General features: G+C 44.2%; 1 long non-coding RNA gene across 1 annotated transcript; it reads left to right on the top strand.

Moving 5' to 3' along the window:
- The first annotated feature begins 274 nt into the window (after positions 1–274).
- Positions 275–4,916, top strand: LOC148684277 (uncharacterized). The gene is made up of 2 exons (XR_015946374.1): positions 275–1,034; positions 2,997–4,916. It is a non-coding gene; the product is annotated as an uncharacterized LOC148684277 (long non-coding RNA).
- Positions 4,917–5,385: the final 469 nt, after the last annotated feature.

Genomic DNA, 5,385 nt, shown 5'->3' with positions numbered 1-5,385 from the left:
CAATGTTCTGAGGGCCACATGCCAAGCTTTGTCAAGTGAATTAAAATTACTGTGGGAAGTATAGGGCAGCTCTGCTATTCAGGTATTTAGGACTATCTTAGATGATGGGATATTTGAAGTCTGTCGATCGAGATGTGGCTGGCTTTCCTTTAATATCTAAGATATCCACTATACAGTAGAATTACTTTTGTTGTTGTTCTTGGTTTACACTCCAATTCAATCTCTCAGTTGCACATGTTTGGAGATCCTTATTTGCTTTTCAAGGAGAGATGGTCATCAAAGCAGGGAGAGAGCGAGGGAGAGAGAAAAAGGGTAAAGAAAAATACAATACCCGTGATAGATTAACTTTGGCGTTTAGGGCAAGTTTATCACCTTAGGGCATGAATCAAAGAGTAAAAATAATATTTTACCGACGGTAAATCTCTTTGGAAGCGAATTAAGATGGCTACTGTGAAAAAATGCATTCAAGCGCTTTTAGCAATTACAGCAACATCAGGAGCAGCTACTGCAGGGACCGTTTGGGGCACACAATTGCCTCTTCCCCAAGGTTCTTCATTCATAGTACTATAACTGGAATGGAGAGATAATATTTGCCCCGCAGACATGACACAGTGAGTCAGTTTTACAGGGCATCGCCGCTTGTCCCTTTGCAACTGTGGGTTGAGGAAGCTGCTCCCCAGTGCCTTCCAGCACTCTCCCACAGCTGGAACAATAAGAGCCTATGCCTGTCCGGCTAGGCAGGATTATAATCTGGCAGGAGCCGTGGAGGATCTCAGGTGGAGCTTTACATCATCTTCTAATGTAAACAGCATTGTATGAGAGCCTGACAGTCCCCCAGGATTTCCACTGAGCAGTGATTGATGCGAAAAGGGATGGAATTGCCATGATTCGGCATCAGTCACAGTTCTCTCTTGGCTCTAAAGCTGACCCTGTTAGCACAGTCTGACTTGGATCATTTGTCTCAGAAGTACCGAGGGATTTTAAAACAGCTGTGGATTCAACCATTTCAAACGGGAACATACTTCTGGTTTGTGGTAAGAATAAACATACATCATATGCTCTTCAGAGCCCAGGGGCTTCTCGTTCTTGGCTTGCTTTCTGGCTCTCTCGCTCTCTTTCTCTGCTGCTGCTGCACTTTCTCTCTGCCATTCTCTCTCTCTCCCCCCCCTTGTTTCCACTGCTTTCAACTTACGCCCACCTTTGTCCTCGCACATCTTCCCTCCCCAAATTGATATACTTCCCTTTCCATCTCTTCTGATATAAGTGAGCAGGTGGGTGGGAGAAGTATGTCTAAAGTCGAGAAACAATCGTGCATTTTGCTGTTTTGTACATCTAAGGCAGGTGGTGTGTCTTTGGGGTTCTGCTTTTTTGTTTTTCAACATCTTAAACTAGTTTCCACCTTGAACAGCATCTAGGCAGCACAGCAATGAAAGAGATGCAGTAGAGTGCAATAAAGATGAAGCCTGTCAGTCCTGCTGCATTTCTAGTAAGGCTGGCTTCTCAGAAGTGTAGGCTTTCGGTGATGGAGAAGAGGGTTTCTCTGGTGCTGCTGCTCTGATTAAGGGATTCCCTCCCCGCAAAGATAACCTGGTGCCTAATTTAAGAGCCTTTTGAAACCAGGTGAAGTCCTTTTAAAAAAAAACACCCATTGGAACCGATTTCTGGTTTTACATGCTGCTATGGTGCTTGCACTCATTTTTAGGGATGAAATTTAATTCAGTTTATAAAGTTTTGATTCAGTGTTCTGAAAATGTTTTGTGACTGGGAACCCTAAACACACAGGGTTCCCAATTTATTTATTATTTATTTGTCATTACATTTTTGTCCAGCTTCTCCTCTGAGGAGCTCAAAGTGACGCACATGGTTTTCCCCACCCTGCTCAATTTTATCCTCACAACAACCCTGTGAGGTTGGTTTTTTTTTATGTTTATTGTTTTATTATGCTTTTTTTATAAATGGTGGAAGCTGCCCAGAGTGGCTGAGGCAACCTAGTCAGATGAATGGGGTACAAATAAATTAGTATTATTATTATTAGTTAGGCTGAGAAACTGTGACTAGCTCAGGGACACACAGTGAGCTTCATGGCTGAATGGGGATTTGAACCCTGGTTTCCCAGACCCTAGTCTGACACTCTGGTCACTACAGCATTACTTGCTCTTTGCAGGGGAGACTGAGTTCGGCCCTTTCAGACCTTCCCTCCTAATGTGGAAAGACTGTGAATGGAGGAGACTGGCACATGCGACCTGCACATGGACAGAACTTTTTAAAGTACCTGGATAGCATTACTGTGCCTTTTCTAACAGAAATGGGATACACATTCACCCCGAAGGGCTTTTAATGTGTAACATATTTTAGCTTGACAACTGCTGCATTTTAATGTGTAACATCTTTTAACTTCACCACCGCTGCCTTCCATGGTGCTGATTATAGTATGACATTTGCATATGGCAATATCATGGTGTTTTATCCTTATGTTATACGTTGCCCAGGCTACAATAGTAGAAGAGCAGTATATCCATTTATATTATAAATCAACTTCCCATAGGTCAGCAGTACCACAGTTTACTAGGAATGTGATGTCATAAACTATGACTAGGCCTCGAATGGAGCCTGTTGCAGTAGTGTGTGTGGTTAGACCCACCTACTCAGGTAACCTAGGTGGGCAAACACCATAGCATGGCGCATCTTGGTTTCTCCTGCTTTCCGATTATGGCACAAAGCGGTCAGGTTCATGTGGATTAAACTGTAGTGGGGCCTAAGGCATGTAGGATTGGGGCTGTCAAAATATTTCACACGCTTCAGTATTGGCAAAGGTTTCTTGGGAGCGAGTATGCAGATTTCTACCTGGACGTCTACAGGTGTGAATTAATATGCCTGATTCGCACAGGTCTCTTCAGATAATCTCAGGATGCCCTGCTCCACTGAGATAAAGTTACCTGCTTCCATCCACTTCCCCAACTATTTTTCCATCTTCCGTCTCTTTATTTCCTCTGCAGCAACTCCATCCCAAGAGACATCTGCTATGAGGAGCGATAAACTGAGAAACGGAATAATTACCACAGCTTGCGCTGTCTCAAACAACCTTCGGTGCTCGCATTTAAATTGCTGGCACGGAAAGCCAAGAATATAACAGGGTAAAACAAGTTCCCAACCACATCTGCCCCAGAGCTAATGTTTCTTTGCCACATGAAGGAAACTGAAGCTTTTATTTACAGACGTCCTCCAGCCGGTGTTAAATGAAGCCAATCTGGTTCCCAGGATATGATTCTACTGTGTTAAATGATGGGAACACTCCCGTGCCTTTCTCCCCATGGAGGACTCCGTGGCCTATAGGAGAATTGCAAGTTGTGAAGGACTGACTTGGAATCCCATTTTTCAACGCGAAGTGGCGACTTCCCACCCACCCCTCTGAAGTTAGCCCTGGAGGCTGTGTGGGATGATCTGTGGGCTTCTGATCAGAGGGAAAGAATGGCAGCAGTTTTATTCCAAAACGCAGCTGTGGATTAATACCACAAAGAAGAGTTTAGCCGGGCTTTTTTTCTTTTCTTTTCACAGTTCATTCACATAATGAATGTGAATGTCAAGACACCTTCATCTGAAGTCTGAGCACTTTGGAACAAAGCAAAACAAAACAAATTTAGTGGAGGTGTCAAGTTTCAGGAACGCAGGAGCGGAGGTGGCGAAAAGCTCCACACAGGCTCAGCAATTGCTTTCTCTTCCATCATCCTGCCTGGATAAAATATGACCACACTCCTGTCTTCTGCTCCACCCACTCCCAAAGGAAGAAACAGTTGAGAATGTCTATAGCTTTGGCGGGTGAAAGGGCTGCAGTTTCTATGAGACAAGCTGTATTTTTTTGGGGGGGGGGAGAACACCTTTTAGAAACTAACGGAGTAAATTTGAGGTTAGGAAATTCTCTGAGCCCTTCCATAGTAGCCCTTATTAATATAAGCTTGTACTATTAGCACAAGGCTAAGCATCCAGTTTTCACCAATTTCCCCTTTGTGCTGCAGCCTCTTTGCTATATGCCCTACAAAGAATCCCCCAAGCCATGAGAACAGCTCTTGTTAGGGGCATGAGAGGCTGCAGTGGGTAGGATGCCTTGCCAGGAATCAGATATGCACCTTGCACAAGCAGAAATGAAAAACCCTAGTGCAAAACCAGTGTAGAAGTCACTGAAACAGGAGTGTGAACATGCTGGGAATGTGGAAGGCGTTGAGGCATTGCTCCTGGTGGTGGCAAGTTGCCCACTCCTCCATTGTCTCTTGAGACAGACAGATCTCAATAACAGGAGCACACAACCATCCGTGGTCACAACCGATAGCCTCCCCTCCTTTATTTTAAGTGTTCAAAGCACTAATGAATTCTTACAACCAGAATGTTCACCCTCATGTTGCAGACGGCACCAAGAAATGGTGACTCATCTAAGGCAACGGAGTTTTGGGCAGAGGTAAGATGTGAAACAGGAAGTTCCCATCATAGGTGGCATCTTTAGGGCACAATTAGACAAGATAGCAGAAGAACTGCAGTCAGCTTTCCGGAATGTTTTAAAGAGGCTAAATGCACCCACAGGGCAGAACTGTGCCACTGGAAGAGGAGGTGTTAAACATTCATCTTCCAGTTTCCTAGAAGTAGTCTTCGCTGCATAGGTGTTGGGGGTTAATTATATTATCTGAAAGGAAGCAAGTGCAATCAACTCAAGGAGCCACCAGGGGAGATTTTTGTGGGGGGAGATAGCTCCAAAATGCTGTCCTCCCAAGGGTCCTCTAGAGCCATGCTGTAACAGATGCCACCAAAAGGATTGCCAGTTTAAACTTTAATGGGCCTCCTACTTTTGTTACTGATGGAGGGACTGTTAGCACTTCCAGTGTCACTGTCTGCAGGTAACATTTGCACATACAAGAAGTTCTATTTCACACCTGCCTGCCATTCTCTTTATTATTGGCTATGACCTGGTGTGCCTGAGACATTCTGCAAACAACCACAAAAGAGATCAAACGAGATGATGGTATCTGTGCTGATGAAGCACAGGGCACAGGGCACTTCTAGCAGCCCAGTAGCCATTGCAAAGCAAGGCTTTCCTGCCCTGCTCAGAAAAAAAAAATTATAGTTACATCATGAGCTCAAAGTAACATTGAAGGAACTGGACTGTAGTTCCTTCCCACACCACTGTCTCTTCTTCAGGAGCAAAGGTAAAATGGAGGGGTTTTTTTGTTTTTGTTTTAAAGGCAGGGGAGGAATAAAACACATCAAAATGCCTCTAAAGTCAACAAATAATCACTCAATTAAATAAATATGAAAAACCTAAGTGGGCATCCTCAACAGCAAATTCAATCCGATCAAGTTTCGGTTCTGGAAAGAGATGGAAGGGAATGGAAGTTCAGG

This window comes from Zootoca vivipara, chromosome 11 (assembly GCF_965207765.1).
Source record: "Zootoca vivipara chromosome 11, rZooViv2.hap1.1, whole genome shotgun sequence".
Classification (NCBI taxonomy): Eukaryota; Metazoa; Chordata; class Lepidosauria; order Squamata; family Lacertidae; genus Zootoca; species Zootoca vivipara.
This window is presented reverse-complemented; position numbering and strand designations above follow the sequence as displayed.